This window comes from Gopherus flavomarginatus, chromosome 5 (assembly GCF_025201925.1).
Source record: "Gopherus flavomarginatus isolate rGopFla2 chromosome 5, rGopFla2.mat.asm, whole genome shotgun sequence".
NCBI classification, from domain to species: Eukaryota; Metazoa; Chordata; order Testudines; family Testudinidae; genus Gopherus; species Gopherus flavomarginatus.
Genome location: NC_066621.1, coordinates 36,057,238 through 36,080,459, shown reverse-complemented (window position 1 = coordinate 36,080,459; position 23,222 = coordinate 36,057,238). Strand labels below are relative to the sequence as shown.

At 44.4% G+C, this 23,222-nt stretch overlaps 1 protein-coding gene and 1 pseudogene across 1 annotated transcript in view; both read left to right on the top strand.

Annotated features, from left to right (window-relative positions):
* The window catches only part of GPR152 (G protein-coupled receptor 152), a 118,921-nt gene that overhangs the window by 22,074 nt on the left and 73,625 nt on the right, over window positions 1-23,222 (top strand). The gene's annotated exons all lie outside the window — the stretch shown is intronic.
* The window catches only part of LOC127052552 (probable G-protein coupled receptor 152), a 34,971-nt pseudogene continuing 20,938 nt past the window's right edge, over window positions 9,190-23,222 (top strand).

The following is a 23,222-nucleotide window of genomic DNA, read 5'->3' as shown; positions in this document are numbered from 1 at the left end:
AAACTCGTGACCAAGACTACTCTAACGCAAGCCCGGTAACTGGAGGATCTTTAGAAGATCCGACCCACAGTGGGCTGACTCAGCCTGGCATCATCCGGCGAGGAAGCTACCTGGGTCTAGGAGCGTGTGAACCCATCTTCCCTTCCCCTTTCCTTCCCATGTGGGCTACTGACAGTCTGATCATCTCACTGGATGCAATCAGAGTAAGCGGCGCCATCTCCCAGAGACTAGCCGACGCTCTTTGCTGAAGGGAGATGTAGGAGGGTCGTGGCTATCCTCGTTAGCCTCTCCTGTGTGAGTACCCTATAGGGAGAGACCCTTAGTTTATGTGCCGCTAGCACGGACAGGGCATTCCCCCCGTGTGTGTGTGATTGGAAAATGGATAGGGGACAGTCTAAGCATTCCAGCTCACCTCCTAAGGGTACCCCATCTTATTTCATGTACATACATTATGGTCCAACAACCTGCAGGTATTTAGACAATTGGAATCTTTACACACGTGAAAATCCATCTAAACAATGCCCACTAGAAGGTACCTTCACTCTAGATAAGATCATACATCTAAGAGGACCTTTTAATCACCAAAAAGCCTCTGACAGTGTGAGCAATTTGTCTATTGAGAAAAGGAACGGGTTATTTTGAAATTCAGCTTGGCCCAGAGATAAAGAGAAAGTTGCTCTGCTTTCAAGATCAAGAATCAACGCAGACTATGCTAACTACAAAGAAAAACTGCTTTCGGCCCCAGCTGGCTGTGGAAAAAAAAATATAGACAGAGGCAAACCAAAGACAATACAAGTTACAGAACTGAGATTACATTTGCAAAGCTTAACTGTCCAGTGAGATCCAACAGAGTGCCTTTGTGACCCTGGAGACGGTGTGGCTTGGTGACACCAAAGAAGCCACAGGCAGCTGACCTGGACTGGAATCTCTGAAAGAGATGCCACAGGAGATTCCAGGGTGTAAAAGAACAGCCCTCCCAAGAGCGGAAGCATGTTGGAAATTCTGGACAAGCTGTATACAGGATAATCTCCTGTCCACCTCTCCCCCTATGTCTGTGTATAACAGACGTAGCCAGTCTGGACATGTGTGAGTATGAAAATGGCTTAGGGCCTGGGACATTAATGTTTTTCCTGAGTGATGTGGGTGTATTCCCAACACTCTCCATTGTTGTTTTATTATTTTATTAATGAAGCTTTAAAATTCAAGTCATGTGGTGTGTTTCCTTTATCTTCCCCCACCGTCCTGCAGTGTCAGCCTGATCACCTGACAGAAGGGATAGATTGGTAACAGACATTTGTCACAGTTTGGTGAGCAATTGAGACAGAAGGAGCCCTGCAGAATTTACACCATCTATTTGTTTTACCCTTGTTATTTTTATGTTTGCTTTGCTTGGTATTGTTGATGTTATATGTTGAGGATTGCATGATTAAAGGAGTGCCCACTCTCAGCTGCAGTAAGTTTGAGAACTGGAGAGGGGTTTAGCATTCCTCTCTCCACCCTGGTTGACCGGGAAGGGTGGCAGGTGGATCTACCCCAGTTGTAGCAGGACTGGGCAATAGAGAAGTTGGAGAAAAGGGAAGAGATGTGTACTTGATAACTAGAATTGAGCAATTAAGAGCATAGATCATGAACCAGGCAGCAACTCAAACCTATGCCTAGGGCAAGTTGCAGGCCTTGAGACAGGACTTCCAGGTAGAAAAGGAAGCCCTGGCTAAGCAAGTACCGGTCCTTCAGAGACTTGTCAAAATTTAACCGTTTGTGCTCAGCATATGCCATAATAGCAGTGTGTTTTGCTACAAGAGGAAATTTAATAGTTAAACGCCAATGGGCCATGCATTTCTGCCCAGGCGACAAGCCTCACGAGGGAGGACTTGGGTAGTCTTGTGAGTAAGAATGTTTAAGGGAAGAGACCAGAAAGGGTGGAGGCTAGTTGAGAAGCTCACCCTCCTAGCTAAACTGGTAGTGGAACAAGCTGGTGCCCATAGAAGGGACGGTTCAGCAAGAAAAGCAGGATCGGGCCCAAGCGGGCAGGAAACAGACAGACATTGGAAAACAGGTTGGAAAATGTTGAGGGCATAGTGGAAGGAAGGAGTAAGTAAGTGTAAGCATGGGGATTTCAAATACCCAGGACAATACTTGAAATGGTGATTTGAGTTGATAAAATTGGCTGTTGGGAGACAAGCAAGGGATTTGAGGAAGAGTGAGAAGTTAACTCTGTAGTTGCTGGAGGGAACAGCAGTTGAACTTTGTAAAAATGCTAAAGAGGAAAGTTCTTGGTGTCTTTAAAATGTTTGTAAATAAATCCAGGCAAAGAAATTATTTGATTGCAATTATTTGGCTATGAACAATTTAGTCGAATTAGCTAAAGAATGTATACAGTGCTATGTAACTGAAATCCTATTAGGCTCTAAGGGGCACTATAAGAAGTACTTTTCTTTCAGTGTTTGAAAGCAGGAGTTAGAATTAAAAAGGCATCACAATTCTGGTAAAGTTAATTATGTCCCTTTTAAGGTAAGAATCTTTAAGCTATGAATAGCTTTGGATCCAGAAGCAAACCAGAAAGCATCTGTATTAACGCAAATTATCTAACTGATAAGGTAGAAGCCACTGAAACCTGGGCTGGCAATTAAACAAATACAAGAAAATATGGGGTAATGCCTCTGTTCTGCCTGAAATCAACAAGGGTATTTGTATATTTTAAGTGATGATTGACTGCCCAGAAGGGGTAGATCTCTGTTTTTTGTCTTTCAGATAATCAGAGAAAACTGATGCCAGCTGAACAGCATTCAACGTATCATGCGTTTACTGGCACAATAGGAATTATGTTTTGTGTTCTATGTCCTGTCTTGTGGTAGTTGTCTCGTGGCCAGAATTGTTGTGTTTAATATTTTCAAAGGATAGTGTAGTTTAAAATCAAACAGAAGGGTTAAATTAAAATGCAGATACTTGTTTTATTCAACTTTGGAATACAAAGTGTCTGGATAAATCAGGAAAATGTGATATACTAAAGTCTAATACATTTACTTAAGTAAGAAAAAGAAACTTCATTGGCCAAATCATTTAATTGAAAATTGTTGTTTAAAATTTGCCTACAAACAGTCTTTGGAAGCAAGGACATGAAAAGTTAACCCACTCCCCATATTGTACATGGGATCCTTCTGGCTACCTCAGATTTCTAGCCAGAGGGCTGGAGATGGTGGGAAGCTATTGGACACCAGAGGTTATATTGAGTGAACTCCTCAAAGTGGGTGTGCTTGTCCTGGCTTGTTGCTCCAAAGCTCTGTAATAAAGCTATTTTAGTGGAAGGGTATATGTGGCATATATTAAATAATAAGACTAATATGCTGTATAATGGCAATGTTTTATGTGTTCATTGTTGGGAAAAGGTGTATGAGTGAAGAGTGAAAGTTTCCTTTGTAGGTTAAAAGAAAACAAGAAGGGAAGAAGGAAAATAGCATGCTTAGGCTAAAGATAAGATTGGCCCCATTCAGGGACACTCCTCACAGCTAAGACTTGGCTGACAGCCAAGAAATGGGGGGGCTTGAATGTGCCCAAACAGCTATGAGATCTGTAAAACAGTGCCAGGCACTAATGAAATGTGTTAGGTTTCCTTTCTCACAGGTGAAGAAGTGCTACCCAAAAACCCTAGCAGCCCTGCCACTCCTTGGAACCAGGAGACTGGATCTATGTAAAGGTCCACCAACGAAAGACTGCTTTGGCTCCATGCTGGAAAGGCCCTTATTAAGTCCTGCTGACTACCAACACCGCTGTGAAGTGCCAAAGACTGACTGCTTGGACCCATGATTCTCACTGCAAAAAGATCCCTCCACCTCGCGAGAATTCTCCTACTGATGATTAGCCTATTTCTCCTTCTGTGCCTTCTGGATAGCAGGAAAAAAGGACAAGGTGAAGTGCTGGTAACCTCTCCCTTGTCCACTGACAGACCTACTGTGCCTTTGGATTTTTCTAGAAGAAGCAAAACCATTACAGGGTGATGTGCTGGTAACCTCTCCCCTGTACGATGCTGAACCACGACTGTTTCGGGAAAGAAGAAGGAACACTCACTCCACCGAAATTGCCAAAGTCCAGGAATTCCTGACTAGAAAGGACATTAAGAACTGATCCTGGTGAAGAAACAAAGAATTATACACTGGGAGGAAGAAATTTGTGGGACCCTGCTTGGGAATGTAGTATTGATTGGATTTTCGGGTTTATTCTATAGGCTGCGCCCTGTGTTTTGGATAAATCCTTCAGCATATATTGCTCTCTCTAATTGGATTTTAAATGACAAGTACCAAAGGCACTTTGTTGCCACTGCCTCTGCCATCTCCTCCATTACCCCTGTAATACATCCAAATACAGACAATACCATATATTTGATAAAACCAATGGCCAAGGCCTTCACACTCGAGTGATTTATTTAAAGACTGTTTGGGAAAAAAAAGAAAAAAGTATTTTTAAAGTTCAGGATATCCCATATAAGTGAACAATTGAGTAGAGAATAAAAGGATCAGTGGAAATAGAAATCTATGATATCACTACAAATGAACCCCAAGAATCTGTAATTGAAATTGATGGGTTCCATAGTGAAGTAGATATGATGGCTATTCCTGGAATTTGTACTGTGTTACATGAAAGAAACCCTTATTGTTATTTGGTTACCCAATTAGTGAATAATCAAATGAATACCCAAAGAGTTTGTTCTGCCACTGGAAATTGTACTTGTATTGAAACCATTCCAGTGACTAATAATGTAACCTGTACCTTATTGCAATACACCCCCCCCCCATGCTATTAATGTCAATGCCTCTTGAAAGTACCTGAGATTAGTTAAAGGTATACAACCAACAGATGTGATATAGTACTGCACCAAAGAGATATGTATTAGGATATCAATGGACTGTGATTAATACAACACTAGGGACTGTCAAATTTACATTGCCCTCATCCAGTTTCCAGATCACCTCTACATACCCAAATTGCTCACAAGGGGCTGCCATTAGATTACGGTTTTGGGGTTCAGAACATGATGAGAAATTGGGACAACTAGAAAAGGCCACTAGCCTTATTTCTGGAGCTCAGGTAACCCAAGTACAGGCTAGAGTTGGTGAGTTACATGTTATTTCCACCCTTAGTTCTATGACCCAGAAGTTACTGACAGAGATGTTATTGAATATCACTGAGGCTGGGAAGGCATTGCAGTGGGATCTAGTGTGTTTAGAAATTCAGGATTTCCTGAATGACCAGCTGATGGCCATTTGGAGTGATCTTGAGCAGCAGACTTGACCCACTGCCCTTACAGACACATCAGGAGTACCATCTGATCAGAGGTCATGGAAACATACTTGGACACTTTCTGGGTGGAAGTGTGGACATTCACACTGCTCCTTCCAAGCATTTGGACTGGTTAGGGGGGTGTGGGCTCCCACATACCGAATCCTGATGGTCCATGGGGAGGATGCGTGTGGGATTGGATTATTCACCGAGATATCTGGGAAATTAGACCATCTAGTATGCCTAACTGATTTATAATCGGAGCCCCTAGAATAACACCTGATATTTTGGATAGAAATAGGGAGTCAATGGACATTTGGCGCAGCTTCAGTGTATCCATAAACTGAAGCCAGGGGCAATTGTTACTGTTCATGATAATGTTTGCTGGGAGGGTAGAGGACAAGGAACTATCCTGACAGGACACCAACTTTTTCAAGCTAATGATAGCTGTGTCTATGTTAAAACCACCACATTGCAAGATCTAAATTTTAATTTCATTACCACTGCAGGCAAACATATTGTTTATTGGCCTGCAGATAGAATTTTGCAAGTAGCCCTTAGTTTCCAGATACCCTCTAATTGGACCAGCTTAGTACCTGATTGATTTCAAAATTTGCTTTCATTGTTACCAGAGGTTCAAAGAATCTCTGAAATATAAGGGCAAATTCACATGCTTCAAAATATATATTAAACTGAAAAGAATGCCTTTCATACAGCTTATAGAGTGTCTACTTTGTGTACTAAGTATGATGTATTGTGCTTTGTAACCAAAGCTGTACAACAACCTCATCATATTATTGCTATGGGAATGATATTACTTACATTGCTGTTAGTTAGTTTAGGATTATGTTATTTTTGTTGTAAAAGACATAATAATAGTAATACCTTCCATGTCCATGCTAATCATTCATTGTCATTACATCCAATGAAAACCCCTAAGGTTGAAACATCTGATGTAGAATCAGAAATCCATGGCTTAATGCAAATAGAGATTTGAAAATATCTGTTGTACTAGAAGTACAAATGGGGGAATGCGGAAGTAGGGAAAGAATTGACAAGGATTTGTATGGGATCTTAATGCATGTCAGTCTGTCAGCAAGAGTCAGGCTAGCAGTTAACAAGAGCTAGGCCAGCTGTAACCTTAATGACGTGAGACTTGTAGAAGTGAGGATGGTGTGAGGCAAGTGGGAAAGAACTGTGTGAGAAGTTGTCACGACCTTGCACTGATAACCAAATATGTAGACTGGCATCTTCTAGAAGTGAGAAAAATAAGACAGCAGGATGGCCTATGTATAAACAAAATGCAGCTGTTGCTTATTATTGTCTGGATTATTGTCTGTAAAAAAGGTATAAATGCTGTAATTGTTTACCTGTTGAGAGACCTGTCTGGGACTGGGGCGACCCTGTGTCCTAGGGCACTCCCTCCCTCTATTGCAATTGCTGGAGAAATAATAAAGTATTTGATTTTGCTGCACCCAAACAAAAAGCAAGAACTGAGTTTTTCTCCGACAAAACTGATGGGCAGGATCTCCTGGGAAAATAGCATGAGGGCGAAAGGAGTCCAGGAGAGCTGGCTGTATTTTAAAAGAATCCTTGTTGAAGTTGCAGGAAAAAACCATCCCGATGTGTAAAAAGAATAATAAATGTGGCAGGCGACCAGCTTGGTTTAATAGTGAAATCCTTACTGATCTTAAACGCAAAAAAGAAACTTACAAGAAGTGGAAGGTTGGACAAATGACCAGGGAGGAGCATAAAAATATTGCTCAGGCATGCAGGAGTGAAATCAGGAAGGCCAAATAACACTTGGAGTTGCAGCTAGCAGGAGATGTTGAGAGTTGTCAAGCTTCCTTCCCCACTCTGAACTTTAGGGTACAGATGCAGGGACCTGCATGGACACTTCTAAGCTTAATTACTAGCTTAGATCTGGTATCGCTGCCACCACCCCCAAGCACTACTTTTCTTCCCTAGGTAGTCTTGAGAGACTTCCCCAATTTCCTGGTGAACACAGATCCAAACCCCTTGGATCTTAAAACAAGGAGAAATTTACCATCCCCCCCCCTCATTTCTCCCACCAACTCCTGGTGGATCCAGATCCAACCAACTTGGATCTAAAAACAAGGGAAAAATCAATAGGTAATTTTAAAAGAAGGCTTTTAATTAAAGAAAAGAAAGGTAAAAGAAAACCCTCTGGGAGAGATGATCATACCAGCTTCTCTCACAAACAACAGATTCAAAACACAGAGGATGTTCCCCTGGGCAAAAATCTTAATACACACAAGAATACGCAAATTTGATATTCCCTTAATGGTACCAAGACAAGTTACAAAGGAAATAAACATAAACCTATTTATCCCTTTCTAAAACTTACTACTCTGATAAGAGGCTGGTTCCTTGATCTTTTTCACTCCAGCTGAAACTGAAACTCTAAACAAAGGAAAACTTCCCTCCTTCCATTTGAAACATCTTGTTCCCCCATTGGTTCCTCTGGTCAGGTGTCAGCTAAGCTAGGTGAGCTTCTCAAACCTTTATAGTGACAGAGGATGTGGAAAAAGCTAATGTACTCAATGATTTTTTGCCTCTGTCTTCATAAACAAGGTCACCTCCCAGTCTGCTGCACTGGGCAGCACAGTATGGAGAGAAGGTGACCAGCCCTTTGTGGAGAAAGAAGTGGTTCGGGACTACTTAGAAAAACTGGATGAGCAAAAGTCCATGGGGCCAGATGCGCTGCATCCGAGGCTGCTAAAGGAGTTGGGGGCAGAGCCATTGACCATTATCTTTGAAAACTCATGGTGAACGGGGGAGGTCCTGGATGCCTGGAAAAAGGATTATGTAGTACCCATCTTTTAAAAAGTGAAGAAGGAGGATCCGGGGAACTACAGGCCAGTCAGCCTCACCTCTGTCCCTGGAAATATCATGGAGCAGGTCTTCAAGGAATCATTTCTGAAGCACTTAGAGGAGAGGAAAGTGATCAGGAACAGTCAGCATGGATTCACCAAGGGCAAGTCATGCCTGACTAACCTAATTGCCTTCTATGAGGAGAGAACTGGGTCTGTGGATGAGGGGAAAGCAGTGGACGTGTTATACCTTGACTTTAGCAAAGCTTTTGATATGATCTCCCATAGTATTCTTGCCAGCAAGTTAAAGAAGTATGGGCTGGATGAATGGACTATCAGGTGGATAGAAAGTTGGCTAGATCATCGGGCTCAATGGGTAATGATCAACAGCTCCATGTCTAATTGGCAGCTGGTTTCAAGCGGAGTGCCCCAAGGGTCGGTCCTGGGGCCGGTTTTGTTCAATATTTTCATTAATGATCTGGAGGATGGCATGGACTGCACTCACAGCAAGTTTGCAGATGACACTAAACTGGGAGGAGTGATAGATGCACTGGAGGGTAGGGATAGGATACAGAGGGACCTAGAGAAATTAGAGGATTCGGCCAAAAGAAACCCGATGAGGTTCAACAAGGACAAGTGCAGAGTCCTGCACTTAGGACTGAAGAATCCCATTCACTGTTACAGACTAGGGACCGAATAGCTAGGAAGCAGTTCTGCAGAAAAGGACCTAGGAGTTACAGTGGACGAGAAGCAGGATATGAATCAACAGTGTGCCCTTGTTGCCAAGAAGGCTAATGGCATTTGGGCTGTATAAGTAGGAGCATTGCCAGCAGCTCGGGGGACGTGATCATTCCCTGTTGTGTATTTGGTTGTCATGGTTTTTGTTCCTATGGCAACTGAGTTAGATTATTAGGGGATAGCCCAGCCAGCTTCGGCCGGTTAGGTGAGCTCCATGTCTGTAAATAAATGGTAGCTTTGTTAGCTGTTTGCTCTCTGGCCTCCAGTGATTTCTTCCTAGATCGGCTGTCCCCAAGGATATAACAAGTGGCGATGAGAGTGGGAACCCGGTGCTGCCCCAGCAACAGAAGGAAGTAGAAGTCAAGGTAAAGGACAAATAAACGAACAAAAAAACTGCTTGTTTGCACTGACTGTGAAAGTGAAACTAAAAATCATGGCTACTCTGACCGGGCCACTGGAACCTTTTCATAAGAGTATAGTGCAATGGCATGTGTATACTGAGCGTTTTGAGCTTTTTGTTATTGCAAATGACATTACAGAAGAGAAGAAGGTGCCAATATTCTTAAGTGTTCTAGGGGCTAAGATCTACTCCCTGCTACACAACTTACTACACCCTGTTAAGCCAGAGACTAAATCTTACAGTGACATTGTGGAAATCCTGGGGTCCATTTTTCCCCAGAACCACTGGTAATTGCTGAAAGATATAGGTTCCACAAAAGAGACCAGAAAGAAGATGAAACAGTTGTACAATTTGTAGCAATTTTAAAAAAACTAGCAGAACACTGTGAATTTAAGGAGATGTTAAATGATGCCCTGCGTGACAGGTTAGTGTGTGGCCTCTACAGTGAAGCTATACGGAAGCGCCTACTGACAGAGGCTCAGTTTACCTTACAGAAGGCTGTTGATATTGCTGTCTCCATGGAACTGGCTACAAGGGAGGCGCAGTACATCGGTGCATCCCCTAGGGTGCAAAAAGTGTCACAAGAACCTACCCACAAAACTGTGCAGAGTCAGGAATGTTACTGCTGTGGTAAGCCGGATCACCAGGCATCAGAATGCTGGTGTAAGGACCTGGTGTGTCGACACTGTGGCAAAAAGAGACACGTTAAGTGTGCCTGTAAACAAAAGAAAAAGAGGCCTGTGGTCTGGCCGACAAAAAGAGGAACCCTGCATACCCTAGAGCAGACCCAGGATGATCAAGGTGACACCTCATCACAAGAGGAAGTGCCACTGCATGTTTTGTCTTTGGCAGCGGGCTCACATGATTACTGGGTAACCCCGTTGTTGGATGGCCAACCTATACGCATGGAACTGGACACAGGTGCAGCCATCTCACTGGTCTCCGAGACAGTGTATAAAGAAAAGCTACAGCATCTTCTGCTTAAGGCAACAAAAACTGTTCTGAAGACGTATATGGGAGAAGCTGTGCCCATGTTGGGCACTATTGATGTTAAGGTGGAGCTCAATGGATAGGCTGCTAAATTGCCACTGTTTGTGGTGAGAGGTAATTACCCAGCCTTAATGGGTAGATCTTGGCTTGGGAAGATTCAGCTGAACTGGGCAGAAGTGCACCAGATGACTAAAGAAGAAACCAGTCTAACCCCTATACTAAGGAAACATGCTGCTGTTTTTGGAGAGGCTCTGGGAAGTATGAAGGGAATCACTGTGACAATCAAATTAAACCTGACAGTCCACCAAAATATCTGAAAACCAGAACTGTGCCATATGCCATCAGGCCAAAAGTTGAAGGAGACCTGGAGGCCTGGTCACCAATGGAATCCTAATACAAGTTACCTATAGCCCATGGGCCACTCCTATCATTCCAATAGTGAAGAAAGATGGCTCCCTCCGGATTTGCGGTGATTTTAAAGTCACTGTCAACCCAGTGTTGTATGCAGAGCAATACCCTCTTGCCCACATCGATGACCTCTTGCAGACCTGGCTGGGGGACAAAAGTTCGGTAAGATTGATCTGAGTCAAGCATATTTGCAGATGCATGTTGATGAAAAGTCCCAAGAGCTGTTGACTATTGTGACTCATAAGGGACTTTATCGATATTGTCGCCTACCCTTTGGAATAATGTCTGCTCCCGCCCTGTTCCAGAGGGCTATGGACCAGATCTTGTGCGGCTTGTCAGGAGTTCAGTGCTATCTGGATGATATCCTGGTCACTGGAAGGAATTAAAAGAATCACTTAAAGAATTTAGAGGTTACCCTACAAAGACTGGAAGAGTATGGCCTATGAGTTTGCAAAGACAAGTGTGAATTCTTCCAGTCCTCTGTTGAATATTTGGGACACATCATTGATGCTGCGGGTCTTCACAAGGCCCCTGCAAAAGTTAAGGCTATTGTGGAGGCTCCCCCACCTCGAAATGTAAGTCAGCTGTGCTCGTTTCTGGGACTACTGAGCTATTATGGAAAGTTCAGCTCACAGTTAGCCACACTGCCAAAACCACTTCATGAGCTCCTTGGGCAGAACGAGGCCTGGAAGTGGACTGAAGCCTGTGATGTTGCATTTAACAAAGCTAAGGATGCATTGCTAAATTCTGAAGTTCTAACGCACTTTGATCCATCCTTACCCCTACAATTGGCCTGTAATGCCTCCCCTTATGGAGCGGGAGCAGTCGTGTCACATATTATGCCTTCGGGAGAAGAGAGACCTATTGCTTTTGCTTCACGCACTCTAAGCAAAGCACAAACTAACTACGCCCAAATCGAACGTGAGGCATTAGGAATTGTTTTTGTAATTCGGAAGTTTCATCAGTACCTGTTTGGGCAGAAGTTTACTCTTCTCACAGAGCATCGACCTCTGATGTCAATTTTTGGACCCTATACAGGCATTCCCCCATTAGCTGCTAGTAGTATGCAACACTGGGCATTGTTACTTTCAGTGCACACATATGAAATCAAATATCAGAAATCCACTCTGCATGGCAATGCAGATGGCCTCTCAAGGTTGCCCTTGCCGGTCAAATATCAAGATAGTGCCCAAAAGGAAATCTTCTACTTTGAACAGGTAGAGAATACATCCATCACTGCTACTCAGATAAAGAAGGTAACTCGCGTTGACCCAGTATTGTCCCAAGTTATGGACCTGGTGATGCATGGAAAATCTCGACAAACCTCTCTGGTCTCACTTGACCTTGTTACCTACATGTCCAGGAGGACAGAGTTATTGGTCCAATCTGGTTGTTTGTTGTTGGGGAGACGTGTCATTATTCCACCACCACTGAGATCACAGATGTTAGAACAGCTACATTCCGGTCACTGTGGAATAGTGAGCATGAAGGAAATTGCACGAAGCTATTTTTGGTTGCCTGAATTGGACAGTGCTATTGAAGAGAAGGCAAAAGCTTGTATGTCATGTCAGGATGTGAGGAATGCACCCCAGTGGGCACCCCTACACCCATGGGACTGGTCTGAAAACCCGTGGCAATATATTCACGTTGACTTCGCTGGCCCCCTTGAAGGAAGCAAGTTCTTGGTGGCAGTAGATGCCCATTCTGAATGGCCAGAAGTCTCTATAATGCAGTCCACTACTGCAGAGAGTACTATCCAAAAACTATGGGGACTCCTTTGCCTTTTCGGTCTGCCAGAACAACTTGTGAGCGACAACAGACTGCAGTTCGTCTCTCAGGAGTTTCAAAATTTTACGAAGGCAAATGGGATACACCACATCACTTCAGCACCATATCACCCAGCCACCAATGGATTAGCTGTAAGATTTGTGCAGACAATGAAACACGCTTTGAAATCAGCAAGGGGATAACACTCCATTCAAAAGCGTCTGGATACCTTCTTACTTTCCAACAGAAACACACCTCATGCTACGACCCAGGCATCCTCGGCCTTTCTAATGATGGGACGACAGCTGCACACTTGCTTTGATCTGCTGAAACCTTCTGAACCCCGACAAATTGTGCAACTTCAGCAGCAATATCAAGTCATCAGGTGTGCACCCAGAGCAAAAGACTGAACCTTTAGCTCGGGACAGCCAGTTTTGGCTCAGAATTATACTTCCGGAGCTAAATGGGTCCCTGCCACGATCATCACTCAAACAGGACCTGTTTCCTACACAGTCCGGACTGCAGAGAATCTTACATGGCAGCAACATGTAGATCAGCTGTTGCCAGATCATGCCAGTCCTCAGGACACATCCGCAGTTGAGTGGTCTGATTTCACCTCTTCTGGTGAGACACTGAATCACGAATCATCTGTTCCTGCCTGTTCTCCTCCATTGCTGCCGGTGGCTGAGATACCCTTTTGCCCAGCACGAGCTGATACCACCTGCTCACCCATTCGTGCTGCGGACCCTTAGCCCATGGTACTTTCGGGTGCAACAACACCAGATGTTCACCCTAATCCACCTAGAAACAGAAGGCCTCTTCATCGGCTGGATCTTTAGCTAGGGCGAACCCATGGTTGTGGGGCAAAATATTCCTCGGTATTTAGCCGGGAATGGAGGCAGTCTACCCTCCTTCTCTAGTCTACTGTGTGTTTTATTTAGGGGATGTTCTTATTATGAGAGGAGGAATATGTTGTGTATTTGGTTGTCATGGTTTTTGTTCCTATGGCAACTGAGTTAGATTATTAGGGGATAGCCCAGCCAGCTTCGGCCGGTTAGGTGAGCTCCATGTCTGTAAATAAATGGTAGCTTTGTTAGCTGTCTGCTCTCTGGCCTCAAGTGATTTCTTCCTAAACCGGCTGCCCCTAAGGATATAACATTCCCCTCTATTCAACATTGGTGAGGCCTCATCTGGAGTACTGTGTCCAGTTTTGGGCCCCACACTACAAGAAGGATGTTCAAAATTGGAAAAGTCCAGCAGAGAGCAACAAAAATGACTAGGGGGCTGGAGCACGTAACTTATGAGGAGAGGCTGAGGGAACTGGGATTGTTTAGTCTGCAGAAGAGAAAAAGGAGGGGGATCTGATAGCTGCTTTCAACTACCTGAAAGGGGGTTCCAAAGAAGATGGATCTAAACTGTTCTCAGTGGTACCAGATGACAGAACAAGGAGTAACGGTCTCAAGCTGCAGTGGAGGAGGTTTATGTTGGATATTAGGAAAATCTTTTTCACTATGAGGATGGTGAAGCACTGGAATGGGTTACCTAGGGAGATGGTGGAATCTCCATCCTTAGAGGTTTTTAAGGTCAGGCTTGGTAAAGCCCTGGCTGGGATGATTTAGTTGGGAATTGGTCCTGCTTTAAGCAGGGGGTTGGACTAGATGACCTCCTGAGGTCCCTTCCAACCCTGATATTCTATGATTCTATGATTATATGACAGTAAGGATCCTGGCCTCAACCAGCAGGGGGTGCTGTAGGGAGCAGGGCAAGAGCGCTGGCTGTCGGGGGAGCTCCCGGCTACTCCAGCCCCAGCCTATCACCAAGCTGTTCCACCCTTAGGATAAGGATTTCCTCCCCTTGAACCCCAGGAACCCAATCTTCCAGACCTTCACCGGGGAGGAGATCCTGTACGAGGGCAACACCACCATCTACCCGGCCTTCATCAATGAGGCTGCCTACTATGAGAAGAAGGTGGCCTTTGCCAAGATGGAGAATCACACGTTCTCCATCCCTGGCCTGCAGAGAGATTGAGCCTGGGGCCAGGTGGGCCATGGGCTAAGAGGGAATAAACAGACTGAATGGATATGATGGTGTGTGCTGTGAGGGATGGGATGGGGGTTACCATGTGGACATCACCCTTATGTTGTGATGGAGGGGCTGGGCAGGGTGTTGACTGCACCATCTGGTAGCACCACCTATTATCCAGGTTCCCTGACACTTCCCAGTGCAAGACTCTTTGTTTTTTCTTTCTTATAATTTTGAAAAACTTTAACTGTTCAGGCTGAAACTTTCCAGGCAGGTCTGGCGTCTGCCTCAGGCAGACATTTTTGGGGCATGTTTCAGCCATTCGGCCTTTTCCCAAGAATGAGGCTAGGACAAAAGCCATTGTTTTGCCAGGTTAATTTATACAACAGTTCCTTTGCAATGCTCCTGTGCCCTCAAGCAGCAGGATGGCCTTGGAGGAGGGGATGTGCCTTTTGCTGTCCCCATCAAAATCCACCCACATTTGGCCAAGTTATAAGTCTTTGGAGAATCTGAGTTTGCACATGCTCAGTACAGCCTTTTTAATTCCCTGAAGATTCTGCTTCACCCCATCCCAGCTCCTAGAATGGATTAGACTGCCCATGGGCCCGCCCTGCCGGGTGACTGAGCATGCTCCAGCCAGGGCCTGCAGGAGCTGAGCCTGATTTTCACTGCAATTGTTGTTGTTCCTGTCTGCTGTGGTGCCAGGCACCAGCACACAGAGCAGGGCACCTGTATCTCCTGTGTACTCAGTGACCCCCCTCAGGTGGTGTGGGGGAGGTGTGACCTGAGTCGACTGCAGTCTCAGGAGCAATGCAGGAGTGAGAACAGGAGCAGGGTGGGAGAGTGAAGAGGCAGGATCTGTCCTGGGGAAGGCTGTGGGGGAGGAAGGTGGGCAGGAACCAATGAAGCGGGATGGGGGCTGGAGCCAGGGAAGTGATGGGGTGGGGAAACAGGGCTAAAGGTGGAGGTGGGAGGTGTGGTGAGACCCATCAGGCATGCCATGGCCTGGCTCAGAACTGGGCGATCATGGAGGCCAGTTCCAACCTGCTGAGGGGAAGCAGAAGAGGCTCAGGGTAGCATGGGATGGGTCTGCCACAAGCAGGACTTACCCCTCACTCACACACACACAGGGGATCCAGTCCATTGTTTTCTTCTTTGGAGTCAGGGCAGTAACCAGGATCGTTAACACCTCCACAAAAAAAATCATGGCCTTGACCTCGAGTGCCCCCTGCTGCCACCAGTGGGCCAGCTCCAGCAGTTGCCCGTGCCTTCACGGGGTATCAATTGCTCAGCATGGCTCTGCCACCCAGGGCATAGCCTGGCTCAGCTGCTCCACACTCAAACTTGGGGTTTAGCTTTAAGCAGCCCCATGGGAGGCAGAGAAGCTGCAGGTGGCTTCAACCAAAGGCCAGAGTTAAACATTAGCCCTGCAGTCTGCTCTGGCCTAGGACTATGGTATCTGCCTGCTGGCTTCCTTGGGGAGCGAGGTGCGAATGGCCCTTGCTCAGTGCTTCACAGGTAGTGTCTGCCAACTGGAGACCAGGGGCAGCGCCAGCCTCTTCCTGGTGTGGGGCTGAGGTGGACTAGACAGAAAAGGAGGAACTATAGCTCCAACAAGTCCCGTCCCCCAGCGCTGCCGCTGCTGCAGACACTGTTGGACACATAAACCACCAGGGATCAGCAACCTTTCAGAAGTGGTGTGCCGAGTCTTCATTTATTCACTCTAATTTAAGGTTTCGCGTGCCAGTAATACATTTTAACGTTTTTACAAGGTCTCTTTCTATAAGTCTATAATATATAACTAAACTATTGTTGTATGTAAAGTAAATAAAGTTTTTAAAATGTTTAAGAAGCTTCATTTACAATTAAATTAAAATGTAGAGCCCCACCTGGACCGGTGGCCAGGACCCAGGCAGTGTGAGAGCCACTGAAAATCAGCTCACGTGCCGCCTTTGGCATGCGTGCCATAGATTGCCTACTTCTGCACTGGAGGGAGACAGAGCCCAGCACAGTGGTAACCTGGAGGATGGTAAACTCATCCCCATCATTGCTTTATCTTCCTGGGGCTGGATGGGAGCTGGAACCTGGAGGAGAAAGGCCCCGGGTCCCATTCCCTGCTCCCCTGAGCCAGACAATTCCACTCTGTAATGGGGGTGAGACTCACGGCTGCGGCTCCTCCTGCTGTCGTCCTAGGAATTAGCTCATTCACGGCCTTGGAGTGCACTCCGCAGGCCCCTGTCTCATCTTGCCATTGGGTCCCCGTGTCCCTCCCGGATCCCGGTGCCCCTTTCCATTGGGGTGCTGCCCCTCACAGTACCTCTACAGTCTGGGTGAGTCTCCCCTCCCAGGGGAACCCCTACCCCCCATCCCCACTTTGCCTCAGTCCTGGCTACTGCCAGTCCCAATCTAGCCCCCGCTCACTGAGGCCCACTGCAGTATAATTGCCACTCATCGTTGGCAAGGAGGGTCTGAGCCTGCTGCCTCTGCCTACCCGTGGGCTGCCCTCTGTAACCCAGGGCCGGTGCAAGCACTAGGCAAACTAGGCTGCCACCTAGGGCACCGAGATATGGGGGGGTGACAAAAAGTGATGCCTAAATATAGGACCAGAGAGCAATCAAGACAGGCTGCAGATCACAAACTGTAGGGAGGATGTAGATAAGAACCACGTTCCCAATGAATTGCTTTCCTGCTGTTTAGACAGCCAGTGATTAGGGAAGTCCTTTGATTAGATCACAGACTATAGAGAGGTAATAAGTATCACGCTCCCAATTAATTGCTCTCTTAAGCAACATTTGGATCAATCAGAGAGCTATCCCTTGAAAAAGTACTGGAAGAAGCAAGGACTTCAATCTAGAAGTTGACTAATGAAGGCATTTATATTGAATCCTTAAGTGAAGAGGACAAGAAGTGTTTGTTAAGACACAGACTTGATTCTTAAAAATTTACAACAGCAACTTCTAGATTCTACTCAACCTCTACGTAGCTTTTACAGACCACCCCGCTGGTCTGGGGAAAGAGGCAACTTCCTAGGTTTACAGCCCCTCAGGCTAGTTATCTCTAATTTTGGATCAGACCAATCAGATGCTGTTCTACAGCTGTGTCATAGAATACATTTTCCTGAACCAATTCTATAGTCCCAAGATTTTTAAACAAGAGCCATCTACCTCCCCCACCTTTAACTGCCTTATTCTTATCTAAAAAAACAGGACCCCCCCCAAGCATCTTTCCTGCCCTTTTTCATAGAGGTTAAAACCATAAGCCCTCAGTAACAAACAATTTTTAAAAGTTTCCCCTATGTTTTAGCCTAAGATTGGTTATTTTTTAGTGAGGACAATTTGAAACTGCAGCAAAGCCCCTCTTAGCAAAAACAGCATCTGTGAGTCAGTGGATCAGAGATAAGAAGGCTGCTTCTTCCCCAACTTTTTAACAAATAGAGGTGAAAGTTATATTAAGTTTTGTAAAGGAATAAACACTTTAAAAAACAAGACTATATGAAGACAGAGCCCTTTATTTAACATTTTTACATGTGTTTTGATTTAAAAAAAAGAGCATGCAGAAACACCCCAGGTTTAAAACCACAGGACCTTAGTAACAGCTTGTTTATATTCCCCTTATTCTGTAATCCAGTGGATCAGAGAGAAGTTTATTTTCTTCCCCACTTTTTAACAAATCCCCTGGAAAGTTATATTAAGCTTTAATTTTCTTAGGATTCTTAGATTTAAGTATGAATTTTTCTGTTTCATTATCAGAATGTCTTTGTTTTTAAATGTTTGTAACCCGTTTGCTGAGACAGAGGTACAAGCTCTGTGTTTGTTTTGGGTCCATAGATTTTATTAAAATAATACATCACAGACTGGAACTGTGGCTTTCTCTACATTTAAAAAACAGATAAGACTAATTAGGCTAGCCAGTTATGCATGCACTATAGTCTGCCTTAGCACTGCTCTAGGGGTCACCCCTTCAGTTTGCTTGTTTTTCACACAGACTTCTTTCCTAACTTTTTCAATGCTGTTAACGTTTTAACAAATGGTGAGACTACATTGAAACACAGTTTGTGAAAGTTATAACAACTATTTTATTCCATTTTCTGATTGTAAAAGACAAAAACCATCGCTCCGTGACTGCATGAAGCTCAGAGATAGCCTGTCTGAAGAACACCCCATCTCTTGACTTTCCCCCAGTACTTTTAGCACTTGAAAAATATGCAGTGTTTCATTATATAAAGGTTTTTTAAACATTTAACATGAAAATACAGCTTTGACTGAGATGTAACATAACACGACCTTTTTTAAGGATATTTTGTATGCAGTGAAGGTTATTTGAAGCATTATGTTTGTTTAACATAAGAACATAAGAACGGCTGTACTGGGTGAGACCAAAGGTCCATCTAGCCCAGTATCTGTCTACCGACAGCGGCCAATGCCAGGTGCCTCAGTGGGAGTTGACCTAACTGGCAATGATCAAGTGATCTCTCTCCTGCCATCCACTCCATCCTCTGACAAACAGAAACTAGGGACACCATTCCTTACCCATCTTAGCAAATAGCCATTTATGGACTTAAACACCATGAATTTATCCAGTTCTCTTTTAAACGCTGTCATAGTCCTAGCCTTCACAACCTCCTCAGGTAAGAAGTTCCACAAGTTGACTGTGCGCTGCATGAAGAAGAACTTCCTTTCACTTGTTTTAAACCTGCTGCCTGTTAATTTCATTTGGTGACCTCTTGTTCTTGTATTATGGGAATAAGTAAATAACTTTTCCTTATCCACTTTCTCAACATCACTCATGATTTTATATACCTCTATCATATCCCCCCTTAGTCTCCTCTTTTCCAAGCTGAAGAGTCCTAGCCTCTTTAATCTTTCCTCATATGGGACTCGTTCCAAACCCCTAATCATTTTAGTTGCCCTTTTCTGTACCTTTTCTAGTGCCAGGACATCTTTTTTGAGATGTACACAGTATTCGAGATGTGGGCGTATCATGAATTTATATAAGGGCAATAATATATTCTCAGTCTTATTCTCTATCCCCTTTTTAATGTTTCCTAACATCCTGTTTGCTTTTTTGACCACCTCTGCACACTGCGTGGACATCTTCAGAGAACTGTCCTCGATGACTCCAAGATCTTTTTCCTGACTCGTTGTAGCTAAATTAGCCCCCATCATATTGTATGTATTGTTGGGGTTATTTTTAACAATGTGCATTACTTTACATTAATCCACATTAAATTTCATTTGCCATTTTGTTGCTCAATCACTTACTTTTATGAGATCTTTTTGAAGTTCTTCACAGCCTGCTTTGGTCTTAACTATCTTGAGCAGTTTAGTATCATCTGCAAACTTTGCCACCTCACTGTTTACCCCTTTCTCCAGGTCATTTATGTTTGTTTGTTTAAAAGTTTAACATGAAAAAACAGCTTTTTTTATATAAGCTACTTTTTCTTGTGTTTTTTGTATAAATCTAAACTTTAAAGAACAGTCTTGTTAATTTTTTTGTTGTTGTTTTGTTAATTAAAACACATATGTAAATTCCCCTAAATTGCCAGTTTTCATATTCTTACCCAGTTGCTGTTTTGGTACTTTAAAAACACTTTTTAAAAAAGGATAGTCTAGTATCTTAAGACTTTTTAGTTCACTAAACTTCTACAAAATATCCCTAAGCGTGGCCCTGCTTTGTTACATCTCAGTCAATACTGCCTTTTCATGTTAAACTTAAAAAAACCAAACAAACGTAATGCTTCAAATACCTATGGTTTTAAACCTGGGTGTTTCTGCATGATCTATTTTATTGAAACACGCCTGCAAATAAAGGGATGTGAATTCATATAGGTTTGTCTTTTAAAGTGTTTATTCCTTTACAAAACTTAATATAACTTTCACCTCTATTTGTTAAAAAGTTAGGGAAGAAGCAGCCTTCTTATCTCTAATCCACTGACTCACAGACACTGTTTTTGCTAAGAGGGGCTTTGCTGCAGTTTCAAATTGTCCTCACTAAAAAATAACCAATTTTAGTCTAAAACATAGGGGGAAACTTTTAAAAATTGTTTGTTACTAAGAGCTTATGGTTTTAGCCTTCATTAAAGCACCTATGTAAAAGGATGCTTGGAGTCTGTTTTTTTTAGATAAGAATAAGGCAGCTAAAGGTGGGGGAGGGAGATGGCTCTTGTTCAAAAATCTTGGGACTATAGGATTGGTTCAGAAAAATGTATTCTATGATGCAGCTGTAGAACAGCATCTGATTGGTCTGATCCAAAGTTAGCGATAACTAGCCTGAGGGGCAGTGAACGTGTGAAGTTGCTTCTTTCCCCGGGAACATTTGTAAGGGTAAGATCTCTCTCTCTTTCTGACTCAACCACATACTGTTTATCTTTGCCCATTGCAAAGGGGCTTTCATTTCCCTTTTCTTGCCCTGTTCTCTCTTTTAGCTCATTTGTATAGGTTTCTCTTTTATTTAACTCTTTTTAAATGCTCTGTTCTTAACCTATCCTTTTATGTAACAGTTTAAATGCTTTTCAGGGAGCATATGACTGATGCCCAGGTGGCCCTGCTCATGGTGTGCATGCAGGAGTGAAATCAGGAAGGCCAAATCACACTTGGAGTTTCAGCTAGTAAGAGATATTAAGAGTAACAAGAAGGGTTTCTTCAGGTATGTTAGTAACAAGAAGAAAGTCGAGGAAAGTGTGGGCCCCTTACTGAATGAGGGAGGCAACCTAGTGACAGAGGATGTGGAAAAAGCTAATGTACTCAATGATTCTTTTGCCTCTGTCTTCACAAACAAGCTCAGCTCCTAGACTGCTGCACTGGGCACCACAGTATGGGGAGAATGTGACCAGCCCTCTGTGAAGAAAGAAGAGGTTCAGGATTATATAGAAAAGCTGGACAAGCACAAGTCCATGGGACTGGATGCATTGCATTCGAGGGTACTAAAGGTCTTGACGGATGTGATTGCAGAGCCATTGACTATTATCTTTGAAAGCTCATGGCGATCGGGGGAGGTCCCGGATGACTGGAAAAAGACTAATGTAGTGCCCATCTTTAAAAAAGGGAAGAAGGAGGATCCGGGGAACTACAGGCCAGTCAGCCTCACCTCAGTCCCTGGAAAAATAATGGAGCAGGTCCTCAAGGAATCAATTCTGAAGCACTTAGAGAAGAGGAAAGTGATCAGGAACAGTCAGCATGGATTTACCAAGGGCAAGTCATGCCTGACTAACCTAATTGCCTTCTATGAGGAGAGAACTGGGTCTGTGGATGAGGAGAAAGCAGTGGACGTGTTATTCCTTGACTTTAGAAAAGTTTTTGATATGGTCTCCCACAGTATTCTTGCCAGCAAGTTAAAGAAGTATGGGTTGGATGAATGGACAATAAGGTGAATAGAAAGCTGGCTAGATCGTCGGACTCAACAGGTAGTGATCAATGGCTCCATGTCTAGTTGGCCGCTGGTTTCAAGCAGAGTGCCCTAATGGTCGGTTCTGGGCCAGTTTTGTTCAATATCTTCATTAATGATCTGGAGGATGGCATGGACTGCACTCTCAGCAAGTTTGCAGATGACACTAAACTGGGAGGAGTGGTAGATACGCTGGAGGGTAGGGATAGGATACAGAGGGACCTAGATAAATTAGATGATTGAGCTAAAAGAACCTGGTGAGGTTCAACAAGGACAAGTGCAGAGTCCTGCACTTAGGACAGAATAATCCCATTCACTGCTACAGATTAGGGACTGAATGGCTAAGCAGCAGTTCTGCAGAAAAGGACCTAGGGGTTACAGTCAACGAGAAGCTAGATATGAGTCAACAGTGGCCCTTTTTTTCCAAGAAGGCTAATGGCATTTAGGGCAGTATAAGCAGGGGCATTGCCAGCAGATCGAGAGATGTGATCATTCCCCTCTATTCGACATTGGTGAGGCCTCATCTGGAGTACTGTGTCCAGTTTTGGGCCCCACACTACAAGAAGGATGTGGAAAAATTGGAAAGAGTCCAGTGGAAGGCAACAAAAATGATTAGGGGGCTGGAGCACATGACTTATGAGGAGAGGCTGAGGGAACTGGGATTGTTTAGTCTGCAGAAGAGAAGAATGAGGGGAGATTTGATAGCTGCTTTCAACTACCTGAGAGGGGGTTCCAAAGAGGATGGATCTAGACTGTTCTCAGTGGTACCAGATGACAGAACAAGGAGTAATGGTCTCAGGTTGCAGTGGGGGAGGTTTAGGTTGGATATTAGGAAAAAAAAAATTCACTAGGAGGGTGGTGAAGCACTGGAATGAGTTACCTAGGAAGGTGGTGGAATCTCCTTCCTTAGAGGTTTTTATGGTCAGGCTTGACAAAGCCCTGGCTGGGATGATTTAGTTGTGAACTGATCCTGCTTTGAGCAGGGGCTTGGACTAGATGACTTCCTGAGGTCCCTTCCAACCTTGATACTCTATGATTCTATGATTCTATGGTCTCCATCTCAGGGCCAGATGGTTCATCTGGGCATCAGTGGGCACTTAGGCTCTGTGCCAACATGGGGCAGGGAGGAGAAATATCTTCTCCCGGCCTCAGAGTCAGGTCTTTGGGAGAGCCCTGACCCAGGAGACAAGTTCTGCTGGGTCTCAGCCCGTTAGTGCCAGTCTGGGCAGAGGGGCACTGGGGGCAGAGCCCAAGCCCCAGTGCCATGAGCTGCATGTTATGGCAATGTCCAGGCCCATCAGGCTGCAGCTGTGTGCCGTGGCAGTCAGAGGGAGCCGTCCCCACCCTCCCTTCACTCTAGGCAAAGTCTCTCTCTCCCTGCCACTCCATCCCTACCCCCTCCAGTC